Source organism: Haliotis asinina, chromosome 6 (assembly GCF_037392515.1).
Source record: "Haliotis asinina isolate JCU_RB_2024 chromosome 6, JCU_Hal_asi_v2, whole genome shotgun sequence".
NCBI lineage: Eukaryota > Metazoa > Mollusca > Gastropoda > Lepetellida > Haliotidae > Haliotis > Haliotis asinina.
In genome coordinates this window covers 16,280,573-16,301,935 of record NC_090285.1, presented here as the reverse complement: position 1 = coordinate 16,301,935, position 21,363 = coordinate 16,280,573, and the positions used below count along the sequence as shown (strand labels likewise).

Genomic DNA, 21,363 nt, shown 5'->3' with positions numbered 1-21,363 from the left:
GTCTCATTTTCACTTCATTTATAAGGCATTACATATTTTCCATTAAAATTTGCATAATTTTAATGTAGTTTTCTTTTATGTGGAGTTTTGTTCACGCTGCGAATTTTCTGGAGGATGAATTGGCTTCTTTGGAAGTTGTCAGCTTGAATTGTCTGTGTGGATGAGTTTTCCATATGGGGAGTCATCTACATGAACAATTGTATACGTGAGTCTTTGTCCATTAGGGGAATCGAATGGTATACATCAATTAGCACCATCTCTCAGAGGGTGATGAGGTCGTCTGTGCTCTTGGCTGATTGAGAGAGTCGAGATTCATATCATCTTTAAAGAGCTTAACTATCCTCGTGATAATGTCATGTTATGATAAACTGCAAAACAGAAACACTGAAATAAAGACCCTTGTAGAGTCCGGGTAGAATAGGCCTTCAGCAACCCATGCTTGCCATAAAGGGTGACTATGCTTGTTGCAAGAGGCGACTAAGATGGTCAGTCTTGCTGACTTGGTTGACATGGTTCCCAGTTGTGCAAACTGATGCTCATGCTGTTGCTCACTGGATTGTCTGGTCCAGATTCGATTAATTACAGACTGTCGCCATATAGATGGAATCTTGCTGACAGCAACGTAAAACTAAACTCATTCACTCACTCATTCCTTCTGCTTCAGTTTCCAATCAAAATTTTTTAAAACGTCCTATCACTTTGGTCACTTTTGAAAAAATGTGCCCAAGAAACATTTAATTTTTTTATGCAGCCTTAGTTTAATGATTGCCAGTTACCTGCTCAATACTGATTAAATATCCGACCTGCCTTACCTTGATTTCATCATTATCAAACAACCATATCTTGAGTTTGACTCCCCAAAAACATGTCCGTGACTCCTCCTCATTACACCAGGGAGTCATGATGACAAGAATGTGCAATGTAGGTACAAGAATCAGTCTAAGTAAACTTAGTCTCAGTGTTATTCGTTACACTCCACTGCTGAGTCTAACAAACCCTGGTAGAAGGTCGTGTCAGGTAACCTTTGTGTGACCTATGGCCGTCCAATCAATAGCGAAACGGTTAAATAGATTAATTTTAACCAATCAGACAATGGCTACGGCTTAGGAATCGGAGGGACTTACATAATATGATCTCTCCACAAGCAAAAATCCTCATATAACACAGTTATTTGACTTCCAGTACACTAGTATGTGCTTTGGGGTTTCTGTTGACATGGTTACCATTAGCTAATATTTCCACATGATGATATCCTTGAATACTGCCAAAAACACAATTTTCAGTGACTGTTTTCTCACCGTCGTCATGGTTGTACGTACACCATGTGCATCACCCGGAAGCGAGCGTATGCTAAATAGCATTCGGAATCGGTCGGGTACGAACCTTTTCGAAATAAAAAGTTCAAAAGGTATATGCGAATGTGCACTTTTGTGATTTGGTAAACTGTATTCTGATTGGTCGATCTCAAAGGTTGACGTGACCTCCCATTAGGTTTTGTTAGACTCAGTAGTGGAGTGTAATGAAAAGTACTCTTAGACTGGTACAACAATGTACAACATAGGTTTAATAATGTACAATGAAGGTACAAGAATGTACAATCTAAGTACAAAAATGTACAATGTAGGTACAAGAATGTACAACATAGGTTCCAGTCTGTTCAGTGTAGGTGCAAGAATGTACAATGTAGGTGCAAGAGTGTACAACAAAGGTTAACAAATGTACAATATAGGTACAAGAATGTACCACATAGGTTCCAGGATGTACAACGTAGGTGCAAGAATGTACAACAAAGGTTCAAGAATGTACAATGTAGGTACAAGAATGTACAATTTAGATAGGTACAAGAATGTACAATATAAGTACAAGAATGTACAATGTAGGTACATAAATATATTATACAGATACAAGAACATAAATACAAGTACAAGAATCTACAATATTCTTACATACATACATACATACATATCAACTGGTACACAAGCTATGGTTTGACATTTTCATGTGTATGCATGTAAGATCAAATTTTACAAAAATGCAAGCAGACCTGTACCCACAGACTTAAGAATTGAGTATTCGCATAAATATTTGCATAACTTACGCAGATACACATCTTATCTGTTCCTCTGGTAATCATGATAATGATGTTATTCGTGTTAACACACAGACAGGAGTATGGCCATGGTTTACAATCAGCCAATCAAATGACTGAAACATGATATAAACACACTTGGCCCCCCCCAAATCCCTGAATACTAGGAATGTTTTCACATAACAAATCAAACACTGTCATGAATGTTTGATCACATACACATACAAATACAACACTGTTTTTTTAAAAACTGACAAATCCGATCTAAGCATGTACAGTGGAATCTGTCAAATCTGGACTCTGTGTAAACCGTTTTTCTCCATAATCTTGACTACTCTGTATCCTGGCAAAATTGTTCTCAATTTTATCATTAAAGACTCTCTCAATTATGGAATAAAAATTAAAATACTAGTCCTGACAATGAACTTGCTATGAGAACATTACTTTGTAATCTGGCAGCAGCTGACAAGAATAACAGTCCATTTAATCAACATCCATGTCAGTGTCCTCTTGACTTGGATGATTACAGCCATATTTACTGATTGGTAAGAGCAAGTAAACAGACAGGAAAGATGATGACGTGGAAGATATTATTGCTTATTGACAATACTCATTCCCATGGATCGAAATTCAACTTAAGCAATGTTACCAATGCTAACCCCGGCAAACACAAATGGCAGTGTCTATGGTAACGGACAAAAGTTTTTTCCTTTACAGTTTGTAAACTTAGTCTCGGTATTATTCGTCACACTCCTATACTGATTCTAACAAACCCTACTTAGAGGTTACGACCAGTAACTTTTGAGATTGCCCAATCACAGCACAGCTTTCCAAATTGCGCAAACTGACATTCGCACATACCTCTTGAACTTATACCTCAAAAAGGTTTGTTCCTGAACGATTCTGAATGCTATTTTCTATATGATCATTTTCAGGTGACTGGGTAATGCACAAGGAGCACGCCTCAACAGTGAGGTAACAGTCACTGAAAATAGTGTTCTGGGATGTCAGCTGGTGGAAATATTAGCTAATGGTAACCATGTCAATAGAAATCTCAATATACTACAATGTCAAATATCTGTGTCTTTGCAGATTTTCGTCTGTTGTGAGATCAAGGAATTTTGTAAGTCCCACTGAACCCTAAACGGAAGCTGTTTTGAGATCGCTTCAATCCGTTCGGCAGTCTCGCATTTGATTGGATGGTCATATGTCATCAAAAGGTTATCTGACACAACCTCCTACTAGGGTTTAAAGCAAAATGCGTGACTACACTGGGCTGATCGGCTGAGGTGTATCTTTGTTACGCGGATTGTACGAAGTGTACTCATCAGACGGAGATACTGGAGGCGCGTGTGCCTTTCTAAAGAGAAAATCTCGGTGGCGGTGTTATTTGTTACGTCACCGGAGTCTTCTCATGGTGTGACGTCATGGCAGCATAGGTGTCGGTAGGGGATTCCCCATCGGATTGGCCGTATTTTGTTGGTTGATTAGGCTTTTTTAATCTACCCTTGTTCGGGGGTGTGATTCCAAGCTGGATTTTTGTGAGAACAGAGTGGATTTTGTGGCTGTGTTGTCAGAATGATAATCTGACTACTGTTTTAAAATAAGGTATTTGTAATTAGGATTAGGTTGATTAGAGTGTACAGAAAGTTTTGTACAAATAAATATACTGCTCTAGCGTGCCGCGGCAACTAACTGGTTGCCCCACTTTATATTGCTAACTCTGTAAGAGTTAGTAACATTGAATTTTTTAAAATGTCCTCATAGGTTTGATCTCCTGGTACTCTTTAAGGATGTTATCCAGGTGCGCAGAATGCTGGTGAATCTAACTGGCTTTGCTGGGGCAGATTCTATTTTGGACATCATCCTGATTTTGCTGGCGGTACACCACCCATGGCTCAGTAATCAGTTCATTTTCGTCAATGGTGTGCGACCAGTTATGAAACGGTGGGACTGGCATGAATCCCATGTATGTGACCTGCTCTGTGGCTGGGTGTTTCCAGACGTTTTTACAGGTGGCTTGACTGGGTCCTTGTTTGGACTTCATGGTGAGACTGATCTTCTGCCAGTAGTCGGGGGCGTCAAGCTGGGATGCGGCGAATATGCGACAAGCAGTCGTCTTTACGACTGTAGTTTTTGGCGCAGATGGTGCATCCATGTCTGGTATCTGAGTGTTTGTTGTTTACATGGCGTGTGAGGGCGTCCTTTCGTGAGAATTCTGTAGGACAAACCGCACAAGTGTATGGCAGAAATCAGTAGAGACCTCACACACAAACCTCTACTTAAAGGATGAAATTTCCCACAAAGTGTTTCTGGGCCTCCTCCCCAATGACTGCCAAGCAGGCAGATTCTATCTACTACCCAAAATCCACAAATGCCTTAACCCCCGGAAAGTTCCCGGCCGTCCCATCATCAGTGGTAACAACACTCCGACTGAGAAAATTAGCGGTCTAGTAGACAAACACATCAAGGTCTTCCTCGAACATTATGACAGTTACATCAGAGACACCACCCACTTTATCCAACTGCTAGAATCCACTAACCTTTCCCGCGACCCGGACATACTCCTGGTCACCATGGCGACGGCCTATGAGCTGTAGCCCAGGCGATTAGACAGTTCAAACCCGACTGGCAAATCACCCCTATCGGCATCCTTAATTTACTCAAAACGGTCCTGCACAAAAATAACTTTGTTTTCAATGGCACTCATTACCTCCCAATTGGAGGGCACCGTAATGTACACTAAACTTGCACCCTCTTATGCAAACATCCTTATGGGCAAACTAGAAAACAAACTTCTAGCCCAATACCCAGACAAACCTCACCTCTACCTGAGCTTCATTGAGGACATTTTTATGATATGGACACTAAGACAAACACGCCTAAAATCATTTCTCGATTTCCTCAACAGCGCACATCGCACCATTAAATTCACGGCTGAATTTTCAAGAAACAAAGTCGCATTTCTTGACGCCTGGCTCTCATAAAATAAAGACCTCCACAAATTGGAGTTTACACTTTATTGCAAACCCACTGACACACACTCATACCTATTGTATACATCTTGTCACTCTAGACATATCAAAATGAAGGTCCCTTTCAGTCAATTTCTACGACCGAAATCTGTTCAACTCTTGAGGAATATGAAAAACACAGCCTCAACCTTATCAAGTATTACCTAAAACGAGGGTACCCAAAGAAATATATACAACAAAACAAAACCAGGTCCGACTTAAAGGATAGGAAATCTCTCTTATCTCTTGACTCTGAGACAACTACGAAAAAAAAGAAGATCTCTTGAACTAAAGTGGATATTTGAGCTCCATACGTTCCAGCCGCAAGGACTCAATGACAGGATTGTAGGATGAAATATCCCTTTCGCCTTTCGTACTAGGGTTTGTTAGACTCAGTGTAGCAGTCTAACGAATAATACTGACACTACGTTTACTTAGACTGGGCTGCTTTATAAACCGGACATATGAGTCAGACCCAGGCCAGTCCGAATAAGACAGATTCCTCTCATATAGCATACAGCATGAAACGAAAACGGACATGTATGTGGAGTAAACAAGACAAAATGGCATACACTGTTCCTATGAATGTAACATCCCTATGATCACATGAAACGAAAGGTTAACCTACCTAATATGCATCTCTGAGATCATTGTAAACTAAAGGTTAACCTTCAAAATAAACAGAACATACTTATTATTGACTCTTAAGTCTCATACCTGCTCCGTTCATGACATTCTCATTCTTGCTCTCATCATCACATAATACCTGACTTTGGATCACAGTCTCATACTTGCTCTCTACATGTCATAATACTTTGACTTTGGATCACATTCTCATACTTGCTCTCTTCATGACATAATACTTCACTCTGTATCACATTCTCATACTTGCTCTCTTCATCTTACAATACTTGATTATGGTTATGCTCTTGTAGTCCTGCCTCTAGTCCAATTCCTCATCCTCTTCATCTGTGTCTGACAGCAGGGGAATCTTGGCACCGTTGGGGGGCGTGGCATACCGCACCATCCCCTGGAGGTTGGTCAGTGGCAGCAGCTGCTTCTGTTTGCGTTTGAGGTATCGGTGTTGACGGCACGCAGCCACCATGAAGACACCCGCAATCAGCGCTATTAGGATGAGGATGAGGATATCTGAAACACAAGCAGCAGCTGAACAGTCTGTATCCAGTGATCCATGAAGCATAGAGAACCCTTCACACAGTTCATCCCGCATCTGTGCTGTCTCATTGTCTCACAGGGACTCTGATTCAGTCTATAAGTACGCATGACTTAATCTTTGAATGAACGATTTAGTCTCTGTATCTATGAGAGCAGGACTTAGTCTCTGTATGTATGAGTGCACGATTTAGTGTCTGTATGTATGAGTGCATGATTTAGTGCCTGTATGTATGAGTGCACGATTCAGTGCCTGTATGTATGAGTGCATGATTCAGTGTCTGTATGTATGAGTGCATGATTCAGTGCCTGTATGTATGAGCGCATGATTCAGTGCCTGTATGTATGAGCGCATGATTCAGTGCCTGTATGTATGAGTGCATGATTCAGTGCCTGTATGTATGAGTGCATGATTCAGTGTCTGTATGTATGAGTGCATGATTCAGTGTCTGTATGTATGAGCGCATGATTCAGTGCCTGTATGTATGAGCGCATGATTCAGTGCCTGTATGTATGAGCGCATGATTCAGTGCCTGTATGTATGAGTGCATGATTCAGTGCCTGTATGTATGAGCGCATGATTCAGTGCCTGTATGTATGAGCGCACGATTCAGTGTCTGTATGTATGAGTGCATGATTCAGTGTCTGTATGTATGAGTGCATGATTCAGTGCCTGTATGTATGAGTGCATGATTTGGTGCCTATATGTATGAGTGCATGATTTGGTGTCTGAATGAGTGTATGATTTAGCCTGCAAGTGCATGACATGTTGCACGACTGTGCCTGTGAGTGCATGGCAGATTACATGGTGCATGATGTAGCCTGAGACGTGTGTGAGTGGATGATTTGGTTTGACATTAAAAGAAAAATACTAATTCACTGAACAGATGCCTCATCAATGCACCAATGTTAATATCTGCAATATCTAATAATATCAATCACTGTCTAACACTGCAGACAGAATTGTGTAATGTAGAAATGTGTGCTGATAATATTCATCAAATTTGGTGGTGCAGTATGAATAATATATGGTTACCATGGCTTCATTGATAAAAAAACGTAAAATTGATAGACTTACAAGTTTCAAATGTTGTGGTAGTAAAATCATGTGCAGCCTCCATCTTTAACAAGGGGAGACAATTCTCCAAACTTCCATTATTTGGTGCCGGCTCAAGACCAAGGAGGTGACACATGAGGGGATACACATCGACATTATTCAAGATGTCCACACTGGCACCGGCCTTGAAGGATGGTCCCATTGCCAGGAAGAATGGATGCATGTCCTGGAGAGAGTTGTCCCAGCCATGGTCTCCTACTGTGTAGAGAGAGGACAAACTAAAGCAGGGCTTGTTTGTTGGTTAGTGCTGAAATTGTCCACTTCTGTGATAGTACTCTGTAGAACTGTCAAGTCCAGAAAAATAACAGTGATTGACATAACTGACATGTATAAATGTGAAAAAAAAGCAGTGACTTTCATTGTGCTGAGCTGAAGTTTGTTCTTTCTTATTGAAAGTACTGCAGTTTGAAATCTGAAAAAAATTCAAAATCATAAGATGATTTCTCATTATTTGCATCTACTAAACAGGGGCTGAAAATTTAATTTCATAAAATTGACTGACATAATTATGGAGTAATAGTTACAAAATAAGCAGTAGCACACACTGCAATACACATACACCAAACTGAAGATAAAACTAGAATTGAAACCCACACTTCCTGAACTCTGCACAGATAACGGTGGGTGGGTGAATGAGATGATGGTGAGTGGGTGGGTGGGTGGGTGAGTGAGATAATGGTGGGTGAGTGGGTGGGTGGGTGAGATAATGGTGGGTGAGATAATGGTGGGTGAATTGGTGGGTGAGTGAGTGAGTGCGTGCGTGCGTGAGTGAGTGAGTGAGTGGATGGGTGGATGAGTGTGTGAGTGTGTGTGAGTGGTTGCGTGGTTGAGTGGTTGAGTGGATGGGTGGGTGAGTGTGTGGGTGGTTAAGTGAGTGGTTGAGTGAGTGAGTGAGCAAGTGAGTGAGTGAGTGAGCATGACACTTTTAGCAACAGTCCATAGGGGGAGACACCAGGAATGGGCTTCATACATTTTAACCATGTAGAACAAAGAAACCTGAGTCTCAAGAATGACCAGCGGATGCTTCAACCATTAGGCTAGCCCACCGCCCCTCCAAGAGAGGTACTCACTGCTATGATAACCATAAATCTATGTTCGAGTATGAGAGTTATGATCACCATTCTGTGAAATATGTTTGATCAATGAGGCCCTGAACTATTAAACTAGACAGGTGTTTGAACAAGCTGATAACTCTGCCACTTACAATCATCTACACCTTGATCAGCCACTTACAATCATCTACACCTTGATCAGCCACTTACAATCATCTACACCTTGATCAGCCACTTACAATCATCTACGACTTGATCAGCCACTTACAATCATCTACACCTTGATCAGCCACTTACAATCATCTACGACTTGATCAGCCACTTACAATCATCTACACCTTGATCAGCCACTTACAATCATCTACACCTTGATCAGCCACTTACAATCATCTACGACTTGATCAGCCACTAATAATCATCTACAGCTTGATCAGCCACTTACAATCATCTACGACCTGATCAGCCACTTACAATCATCTACGCCTTGATCAGCCACTTACAGTCACATATGGCTTCATCAGCCACTTACAATCATCTACGCCTTGATCAGCCACTTACAATCATCTACACCTTGATCAGCCACTTACAATCATCTACGACTTGATCAGCCACTTACAATCATCTACGCCTTGATCAGCCACTTAAAATCATCTACGCCTTGATCAGCCACTTAAAGTCATCTACGCCTTGATCAGCCACTTACAGTCATCATCTACGCCTTGATCAGCCACTTACAATCATCTACGACTTGATTATTTCTAGTAAGTTGGTAACTGACATCTGCCACCACAAGAAGTGGCATAATCCTGTCGTTGTGCTTGTAGTGGTATCTGTCTGGTATGTCCTCTTTCTTGTAAACTGTAAAGTGCCCGTCAGCTTTGGATCCTGCCGTTAGATTTACATACAGTTCTTCAAGTAGACCTGAAATAAGATGCAATCCACCAGTATCACAAAACATCAGTTCAGGAAGTCAATATCACAATGAGACATTTGGGTTTTACACCACTTCGAACAATACTTCAGTGATTTCAAATCATGTGACATTGATGTAGGAAGAAAGCCAAAGTGAGAGAATGAGTCTAGTTTTATGCTGCTTTTAGCAACATCAGTTTTTTCATTATGATATGATATTTATGCAGTGCATATGTCCAGACAACTAATGCATGCTCAGGTTGCTGGTATATTTTCCCCTCTATCATTGGACATCAATCTACTGATCATATTATTAATCTCAACTTCCTGGGGAGTACATGACTCTTGCAGCCACTAGGCACACCAATCTTTCTCATCCTTATGAGATACCCATTCATAGCTGGGTGGACTGGGACACGTTGTCACAGTACTTTGTCCATGTTTACTACACATTGTTGTACCATCATCTTGTCATTTACCAACAGATTCGCTGGGTCTTTTAAATGCACAGGGTTGTGTACGGTACACTAGGGTCTGAAAGGGTCTTCACACAAAGCTGACTCCAAGGTTTTTACAACCAGTCAAAGCTGGGCTTGATCCCGACACCTCAAGATTGCTGGATCACTGGTCCAGCGCCTTAGCCAGCTTGACCACCATGCCGTCAATATTCCAGCTACATCTTGGCAGTGGAAAAGCAAACTGATGCAGTCTCAGATTTTCAACTGACAGTGTTTGCCGCTGACATGAAAATTTAAGGTGTCTTGAGGGAGCTATGAACATGCTTTGGGGAGTCAACTTCAGTATCAACTTCAGTATGGAACTTTCATCAAGACATCAACTGTGATTGTTTAATAATGACAAAAAAGACAAGGTAAAGCAGATCAGGTATTTAATGTGCACTGTGCGGTTAACTGGCAAACAAAAAACTAAGTAGTTTTAAACACAGCAAATTACAAGCTTAGATTATCCAAATTTAGGGTCCAAACTTATTAGAGATAATCTGTGTGTGAATCACGCAGGTTTTTAGCGTCAGGGCAAACACTGTCACCAGCAATCAGAACTACTACAAAATCTGAAAACTTCTAGAGGTCATTCACATCAAGATACTCCAACTGGCCACAAGCAGAGACAAAGGTTCTTAGTACTTACTACATTCCTACTGTCTCCAATCAAATCATCACAAATCTCAATTCTATTATTCTCATGTCTGTCACATCACTGTCTTCTCCACACCATCATGTTAGTCAGTTCCTAGTTTATTTTTATCGTGTAACATTCGTCTTTATTGCGTAAACATCCTTCACACTTTCTACATCAACCTTATCATATATACTGGACAAAAATAGTTAAGGATATATGTAAATTTTGAAATTCTGAACAATGACCTATTTGTTCATTGACACAGTGATAAAATATCAATCCTAAAATACCAACATCCCTAACTTATTTTGTCCAGTATATTATATGCTATTAACTGTGTCAAAATTAATCAGCTTACTGTAAAAACACGCTAATATAAGCCTTTCCAGCAGAATTGTAATAACTTGCTTAATTGCACTGTTGGCAGCTTAAGCGAAATGTTGCTTACATTAATACATAATAACAATGAAGTTGTTTGTATTGTATACTGGACAAAATAAGTTAGGGATATTGGTATACTGGACAAAATAAGTTAGGGATATTGGTATTTTTGTGATTGATATCTTATCAGTGTGTCAATATGTAAATATATCACTATTGGTGATTTCAAAATTTACATAGATCCCTAACTACTAGTATTTTTCTCCAGTATATATCCATAGTCAGTGGACCCGTGAAGGTCCGGGATAGAAAAGGCCTTCAGCAACCCACGCTTGCCACAAATGGTGACTCTGCTTGAGGTAAGGGGTGACTAGCAAGATTGGGTGGTCAGGCTTGCCGACTTGGTTCACACATCATCGGCTCCCAGTTGTGCAGATCGATGGTCATGCTGTTGATCACTGGATTTTCTGGTCTTGACTCAATTATTTACAGACTGACGCCATATAGCTGGAATATTGCTGAGTGCAGAGTAAAACTAAACTCACTCACTCACTCACTCCCGCAGACAATGACTGAACATTCCCCTTTGCTCATCATAACTCCTAAGTGCTACTAAAATGAAGAAAATCCTTAGCCTTCTCAATGCTGCCGTCGAACCCATTCGACAGGAGTGCAGGATAATGACATCTCCGAATAAAACTTGCAAAAATTATTCAACGAGTCGGATTTACGTGTCATGTGAATTATGTATGGAATGTACTAATTCTCACCTTTTTAAATATATAATGTTCAATACGTTTATAGACCTTAAAACGAAACGTGCGCGAAATAAAAATGAGATCGCCGAATTTCTCGGCACGCAGTCGAAAATAACGGCCATTGTTGACGTCCAGTGCACCACGTCGTGTGGTACCCAGACTAATATTTTTTCATAATGAAATATTTTTTGATAGTTTAATCAATATTTTTTGGTCCTTGACGAAGAGAAAGCCCACAAGTTTCCCATTTTCTAAAAATTGGTAACTTTCGGCTCAAATAATTATAAACAAAACCAATCTCAATGTTACATCATCGATTGGACGAACAGGAACGATCATGGCAACGGCGGTAAACAAACAACTCCACATGTATCGTGATGCCGAAGAAAATGTGCCATCCTTTTGACATATCCAACTATTTTATCTGGAATTAATTACACGGTGTGAATAGGTAAATGTTAATGTCTCTGCACAGAAATTACCAGATTTAGCGATTTTATTTTGATTTTGTTTGATAAACTTTCCAACATTCACAAAGTTGACAGCCGTTGATGACCCGAAAGGGCGTGGCCAAACTCGCGGTCTTTCTAAGTGACAAGATACGAAGGATGTTTGAAAATACGCGTTCATAAGCAGAATCTGAACACATATACATTGAAAGAAAAACACTCAATACCTATATAATGCACATCATGAAACAATATCACATTATTTGTAATTGTACCCACCCTTGATTAAACCGGAAGCACGTACACGGCATGGCACTCGTGGAAGTAAAATATGAACGAGTTGGAAAACGACCATTGATACATTTTCTAAACTGATTCAAATTCCCGTAAGATCCATACTATACACCAGAATTACCTTTCAGTCATCCTCAGTTATTTACTGTTAGTTGTGTTCAATAGCAGTTGTCATTTGTTGCTTGTGTTGTAGTATTTCTCCTCAAGTTAGCCGTCGATGTGTTGATCTTTACTTTAGCAAATCCGAAGTCGATGACTTTCGCGGTCTATTTTTTTCAAAGAATGTTCTGACACGGGGAGACTTATAAATTGTCAGTGTGTCGTAACAATAACATTATATTGTTCTGTGTATATCATCACAAGAAGTACAATTTTGATGATTGAAGATGTCATGAAAAAAATCATTTTTCCTTTTGCAGAAACGAACGAAACCAGAGCTAGTGTGAGAATGTAACGTACAGTAAATGTATTTCATAAAAATTAATTACTGCTTAGAAAACAACTGTCATCGTCTTTGTGAATCAGTATTTAATTTAGACATTAAAACAGCTAAACATCATATCTTTTGTACACGAATTTGGAGCAAAATTGAAATTATTTTGTTACTCCAAACAGCTGAGCTTTCGGTGTTAATTCTACCTAGTATAATGCAGGTAATGTTTCAGATCAAATTGTTTGACGTGTGTGCATATTTGTATAAAAAAAACCATGTCGTGTGGCTCAGTCCGTGGCTCCAAACAGCTTTTAGATATTGCACTAGTGCAATCTGAACTGCAAAATGTACCTCATGTTTATGGCCATACTTTTTACCTACTTGCAGTGTATATATTCATGTTTTACTGTTAAAACAGACTTCATCTGGGAAACAGACTGATGATCCAAACTCTTGGAGCAGTGATTACACTGACAGTGATTGAAAGACAGACTCATTTTTTCTTGTGATGAAATTTCATGAAGTAATATGAAATTATCATACCAGACCTAGAATAATTTTGTTGTAGTGATGTCTTGAATATGGAATATCAAAACTACAAGTGACAGATAATTAAGTGTTGAGCAGGAGGTGCAACCTGTGTTAGTCTGTGGCATCAAGGTAATCATGTGGTGGCACCAGGGACAAGTAGATATTTTTTTTCCTAATACTGAGCTCTGCAGTGAGTGTTTTTTGTTGTCCAGTTTGGAGCTATTCATTATGATTTCAATTTAGATTTTTTTCATTGCCATATTTATATGACAAAGACATATATATCAAATGCTTCCAGATCTTAAACGAAAGACTGCTCAGTCCTTGGCATTTTGCTATTCAAAGAAGACTGGTCTTGATGTTTATTGTTTTATGATGGTTTAGGCTATTGAACACTAAATAATTTTAGTATATCACCATCAGACACTTCAGCAAACAGAAACAATCCTTGAAATTTCAATAGACTCATTTCATATTGTGACATTGCACCTAAACCCAGGAAAAGACAATAAGGTAGAATAATATATATTTACAAAATATGAAGCCTGTTTACTTTCACCAGAGACAATATAACTTATTATGCGTATATGGTTTCTTTTTTTATCAAATGATAACATTTTCAGCTAAATATACTGTACTGCAAGAACATAAATGACATTAGTCATGTATGATTCAAAATAATTCAGTAAACAAAGTGGTACTGTTGAAAACAAAAAAGCTCATCACCCATTTGTATTTAATTTACATTTTGGCACGATACTATATAGAAATAAAATACACAAAATAATATGTAACATCTATCCATATATTTTATGGCATACATGTAGTTGTATGAAAGAATTGTGTAAAATTGTCAGTTTTCAACACTACTGAAAGACATTAATTAAAATTTGGTTATTTACACGCTGCTAATGCATTGACAGACTTTAAGTGTCTTTGCCCTTGTCTATTTTGGAGAGAAAAATAATTGTCATATTATTAATATCAATTAACATATGAAAATATATGAAAAGATTTAAAGTTGTAACCAGTTATGAAACATAAAGCATTGACAAATCTATCATAAATATGCAACAAGAACGTTAATTCATTGCATAAAATTATGAATGTAATTCAACTTGTTCTGAATTTTTCCAATCGTAATATGAACACAATATTTATCAAATCATCTCCGATTTCATGTGAAACTATAACTGAAAATATATTTTAGTTTATAAAACATGTATACTGCAGTTCCTACTACACTAAGTCGTCACAAAAAGAAAAGCATGAATGTTATTTTGAAACACAAATGCCACGCCCATATCCGCGCACCTGTTGTTGAGAATGATGTTTGTAAACGTTTTTGTGTCGGACCATGTGAAAAAAAGAATAAGCTGGGATCAACATGCATCACACTTATATCTTTGCTATCTTTATATTCAGTGGACAATAAAGTAATGTGCCTAATATGAACAAAAATTCAAATAAAGATACTGAAAAACTTGCATGAGCAGTTTTGATCGACTACTGTTTCCGGGTCATGGGAGCATACAAGGTCAAACTGGTTCGGCTATGTGCGAATTATATAGTCAAAAATACACCAAGAAAATTCTATGAGCTCTGATTAATCATTTTAAACAGTTATTTGTGCTAAAGTTGGGTTTGTCAGACGAAATATCTCCAACTTTTCTGTTAATATTCAATAACAAATGAATTTCATCAGGCAATCCCTGTCTGTGACATCACATCCGGTGACCTTTGCATTTACTAGAAAACAAGTTAAATTTCACGATCTTAATTTTCGTCTGTCTCTCCTCATACTAAACGGAAAATGATACATGGAACACTTGTAGAATGAGAAATTCTCCCTCTTTCGCCAGGTCTTACACAGAAGAGTTCTGTAATCTTTCTTCTGACCAAAAAAGCTATATTTTATGTAGGAGTTGGACGAAGCGCGCCATGTTTGTTTTTCGTAGGTGTAACACGATCTAACACGGTCTTTTTGCGGGTTTGTGCAAAACGTATTGAGCCATAACACTTGAAATTTGCACTCATGAATGTTTATAAATTATGTATTTTATCCTGCTATTTTCATGACATGACACGTTTGAATAAACGTAATAGTGCCATTTCAATACGACCTGTCATGACATCGAAAATATGATTTGTTTACGACGAACGTTTTCGATTATTATTTTTTCAGAATTAATTTTTGATTTGTCGTCGCGCGGATATCTGCCGATACAAATATACGAAATTAAAGTCAGATACTTATGAAATATCAGTAGTAAGAATATTGAAATCGGTTTGCGATAACTGGACAATCTATACGGCTCCTAATATAAAACGCATCCGGCTGTCAATCGAGCAGTTCAGTTAAATTCAATAAAATTTACTTTATTTATGTTTGTCTTGTAATTAATATCTGTACGTTTAAAATTATCTGGATATTTTTTTATAATAATGTTTATTTTTGTATCTAGTATTAATGAGCTGAATATTTTTTCAGTTGTTCCTTATTTAATGACACACCGACTGTTTGAAATCACCCACCCTCTTATCAGCGCCTTATGCTGAAATTAATTCAGCAGGCTAAAGGTTAGATTGAGCCATGACACTAGATCTAAATATGCGAAATGACAGAGGTTTGCTGTTAGTATGTTACCAACACCTACAAGGAAGGTTGTCAGAACAGTTACTACAGATGTATACCCCTGGTACGTTTCTCTATATGGAAACGAACCATTGAAAAAATGAGAAGTCAGAAACATACCCTGACATCCATTACGCATCATCTGTTTTCTTGACTGAAACTGTCAAACAGCTGTAATTTGACATTGTTCACTTGTGCATATCTATGTAGTGCCTGTGCTGACAATGGACCCTTAAAAAATTCATTGTTACCAACTTACCTTCATTGGGCATAATATTTCCGACTGGAGTACTTGCAAATATTTTGTAGGACAATGGATCAATGTATTTATCCAAATTTATGACTTTTTCAGGGGGAGTGCTTGAAAATCCATGATCACTTGTTATGATAATGTTTGTATTTTGCAACAAGCCCTTCTCCTTCATTCTCTTTAACAGATAACCGATTACTTTGTCCAAACCTCCGATCATTCTTGTCACCTGGATGGAATCAGGACCAAATTGGTGACCAAACTCGTCTGGCTGCTCAAAATAAAGGAGACCAAGGTTGATAGGATACGAAGATGTGAACCAGTCTAAAATGGTATCTATATTCTTGTTTCATTTTTAACAGATGGGTCAAACAATATGTTCCTCGTAGCTTGGACACCTTTGACAGGTGCACCTCCTCCCGGCCACATCATTATACCGGTTCTGTGGTGAGAGTTCTGAAGCTGGTTCGTCACCCACACAGGTTCACCGCCGTTATCAAACCATTTTGCACTGGTTTGATCGGCTCTATTTGCTAGAGTGAAAACTTCTTTCAGGTTTGGATCATACATCGTATTGGCCACGATCCCATGGCTTTCTTCCCATAATCCTGTCGCCAATGTGTAATGGTTTGGAAATGTGTTTGTAATGAACGCATTCTTGAGACCTTTCTTTGAATGAACTCCATTTTGCAAGAGAACGTCGAAGTTAGGAGTACCTGTTCGTTCCAAATAATTCCACCTGAATCCATCGAACGAAATCACTAACAACTTCGACGGCGTACTCGCTTTTTCTAAACGGCCATTTGACGGAATTAAGTAACATAGAAACATATACATGGCAAATATTAAAATCATGTTCGTGTCACTGACACGAATCTGGAAATTGACTATTTTTTCAGGTTGTCATGTTCTAAACATTCGGAAAAAGCGAACAATCCAAGGGAAACAACTCTAGTTTTTGTTCATAGGCCGATCACTAAACACAACCTACAGATTTTGATCAAATGTAACAAATGTTATATCTGAAGAGTAGCTACGCGTTATAATCATATTATGTTTCATTTATACGTATTTCCTTTCAATGTCAGTCTTTTTATATCGCACTCACTAACACAGAATGTAAGTGCGGCAGATGTTGATTTATACCAGTAACCTTTCTTCAATTATTTTGCATTAGATATCAAAATCAGTGCAGTGTCAGCAGTACATTGCGTAAAACCACCCAGCAGAAATGTAATCATCGTTTGCCCACAAGTTGACAAAGCAATCTACAGCGATGCCCATACATATTTCAATGACACTTTCATACGCCTGTAATCCTGGACCAGGGCATAAAAGGCGACCGTGCTTGTCGTAAGAGGCGACTAACGGGATCGGGTGGTCAGGCTCGCTGATTTGATTAACTCATGTCATCGTTTCCCAATTGCGCAGATCGATGCTCATGTTGTTGATCACTGGATTGCCTGGTCCAGACTCGTTGATTTACGAACCGCCGCCATATGTCTGGAATATCGCTGAGTGCGGCGTAAAACTAAACTCACGCGCTAACTCACTCACTTATCAACATATGATTACATACATTATTGTGTAACCTTAATTAAGATGTGAATTCACTAGTGTCTCGTTAACTAATGAAGCTGTGATTGATAATAAATTGTTAATCTGTGTTTATTGTAACCGTTCTTTTCAGGAGAAGGGAGCAACCACGGCAAATCTACACGAGTCTGTCCGCTCCAGTGCTGAAAAGTTGACCAACGAGGTTATAGGCGACAATTCAGTACAAAAGAACATGCACACGAAGAAAGAACCTACATATATTTAGCTTCGTCTGAAAACCAGAGTGTTCAAAGTGCATTAAATCAGTTATGACTATCATGCTAAAGCAGAGCTTATTACATGTTGTTTTTTTGTTTTGCTTTTGTTTTGTTTTTAATGTTGATAAGCACTGATTGGCTATGTGGGATTATATGCGACCTAGAGGGCCAGTCTTGATGAAACTTAGGCTTACGGCATTGAGGATTTGGTTGTGAACTTAAGAACATTCTGTTGCCACCCCGACATTCTAAACTAACATTTCAACTACATTCAAACAGTTTTTGACTAAAGATGTCAACCAAACACCGAGTTTGTCCTTTTCATAATTCAATTTCGGTGTCCTGGCTATTATTAGTTCTTTTTATCACTTGAATATTTTTAATAGTATAGTTTCACCTGTAAAGCAGTCGTGATAGAATTATCTCCCTTTCGTTTTGTTAACCGCATCGTCAGCTGGACTTGTCATCATCTTCCACACTGTTTTCCCATCTGGTCTGTAATACTTTGATCACGAAGCTCGTAGATGTTGAATATGAAAAAAAATCCAACGAGATGTTTTCAAACGATTTGATTTATTCACTCGGTTTCTTTCAAGTAATTAAACAAAACGTTTAAAACCATCTCGTTGGAATATTTTCCATTTTAAACACCCAGTGGTTTAGTAATTCATTTTCTTGGGTATTGTCCTCTGAGGTATTTGTGTGTGCATTGTCCTCTGATTTTCTTTGACCTTTTTCAATACCCAGTCCATTATGATAAGCATAAGGCTAGGTATTTTGTTTCTGTCACAAAACCTCTCAGAAAACATATTCTGCTTCAAAAGAAGACGGGTGTGAGCTCCACAGGAACAAAAAACGGGTTTATTCATAAATTCAGGCTACCGCATTTTCTCGTTTAAACGCTGGAGCTCGATTAAAAGCTGGGTAAACATTAAGCAATAATTGTCCACATTGTTATCTGCATGGTTAAGCGACAGGGATAAACAGTGTATGTAATAAATATACACCCGGGCATTTAAAGCGATAAAATACGGTACATCAAATTATAAACCGACATGAAGGTAACTCCTGCTGCTTGGAACGACAGGTTATTCAGTACATTGACTACAGAAAGAGCGCTCGATAGCATTAAACCTAGCCGTGAATTCAGAAACTGCGCCAGCTGTTCTGCAACGTTACATATGATCGCCAAATTCTATAACATTAATAATAACAATCTTCAGATACTATCTGGCGTGTTAGTGGCATTTGATATACAAAGGGCAAATGATTGCGTTTTGTCTGATCTAGACTTGATTATTTTCAAACCGCTGACATATATCTATAAAACTAATGAGTACGTCGTTAAACAACACACAAAATAAAGTAATCAGTGGAGTGCAGTGACTAAATGCTAAGGTAAGGCGAATGGCTATGGTTTTACGCCGCTTTTAGTAATATTCCGGCAGTATCATGGAGGGGGACAGAATTTGCAGTCATAAAATCAGGTGCTCAGGCTCACTGACTTGGATGATGCAATTCATCGCCTCAAAATTGGGTAGATCAGTGCTCGTGCTGTTGATCACTGAATTGTCTGATCCAGACAAGGTATTCACACCGTGAAGAATTTGCAGTAATAAAACTGGGGGCTCGTCCACGATAGAATTCATTTGGCATTTGACATCATTTGTGAAATTTATTCCAAATTTTTGCAATTTTGCAACAAGATAATTGTGGAACAAACAAAATGGTGTTTGAAGTTGAGAGGTTTGTATTATGCCCTGATCCTGAGACAGTCAAGTCCGCAAATCAGATTTGTTGCAAATTTCTTCACATCACAAACCTGACGCCAAACCTGCGATGGGGAAATTTCAGATTCTGAAAGTATTTCTTACACCTTTTGTCACGGCAATTTTTAACCGTAACAACACACTGTAACTATGTGTGGAAAAGAACGCAGGTCTTCGGCGTGACGAGCGGACGCTTTAATCACTAGGCTACTAAACCGCCCCTGAGGTGAGACGAACACGAGTCCATGATTATTGCCGTCAAACAGCGATGCCCATACATAAACAAACTGCGTGTTTGCGGTTTGATGGTGCGAGTCTGCATATGTTACGTTTTTATAGGGAAATTTGACAGAGATATCAGGTGCAGTTTTAATATAAATGTCCCACAGACTCAAAGCGGGCCGGGCGGTGGGGTAACCTAGTGGTTAAACCTTTCGATTGTCACGTCGAAGACCTGGGTTCGAAGCCCATCTCTGTTGTCCCCTGCCGTGATATTGCTGGAACATTGCTAAAACCGGCGTGAAACGGAACTCCCTCCCTCCCTCACTCTCTGAAGAATGATGCCAGTTATTATGGATACACAACTGCTTTATTCTGTGGAGTGAGACGTTTCGACATATATTCTAATGATAAAGGATGTCGAAATGTCGCCTTCCAAAGAATAAAAGAAGCAGTATATCCATAATAAATTGTCATCATTCTTCATCAGCTCACTTCTGAAATGCCCATCAAAAGACATATTTGTCACATTTGTGACCAGCGCCAATCACGGTAACAAATACCATCCTTTGACGTCCTCGACGCGGTCGAGGATCGAACATCTGAACTTTCATCTCCCGGGCAGAAACCCTACCCACTTGACCATCGTTCGACAGGTGACAGTTAACTGCTGTAGCAAGCTCTGCGCTGGTTAACTGGTTGATACGTTCGTTGTTAAGCGCCGTACAATATTCCATCTAGATGGTGGTCGTCTGTAAATAATCTAGCCGGGACCAGATAATTTAGTGATCAACATGAGCATCGACCTATGCAATGGCGACACGATGACGTGTCAACCAAGTCAGCGTATCTAACCACCTGATCTCGTTAGTCGCCTCTCAAGACAAGCATGGTTTGCTGAAAATCAGATCTAACCCGGATCAACACGGGTCCAGTTCTGTACCGGAGTGTCCGGTACATTAGCTCAAATGGCAACGTGTCGCCGTCCCATGCAATGTTCGATTCTACACCCACAGTTATGAAGTGAAGATGACGTAGCGTAGTCGTTAATAGCTGGCCACGTTCAAGAAAAAGGCTTGATTCCTCCGAATTTCTTTGTTTGATTGGCTGGAGAGTAATAGAGGGTAAGCACTCTTGCTTGACAACGGTATAAGGATCTATTCCGAAACGTCGCATCATATGTAATAAAGAAGTCGTTATCCATAAAGAATCTTACCCTCTATCCTCCGAATTTGTTGATCCAGTTTCGTAGCTTCCAACAATATATGGCTGGAGTATTCGCAAATTAGGACTCTCAACCAAAGTGGATCATTCATTAAAAACAAAGCAAACA

General features: G+C 39.1%; 1 pseudogene; it reads right to left on the bottom strand.

Moving 5' to 3' along the window:
* Positions 1–5,858: 5,858 nt before the first annotated feature.
* LOC137286968 (ectonucleotide pyrophosphatase/phosphodiesterase family member 5-like) lies at positions 5,859–17,083 on the bottom strand (annotated as a pseudogene).
* Positions 17,084–21,363: the final 4,280 nt, after the last annotated feature.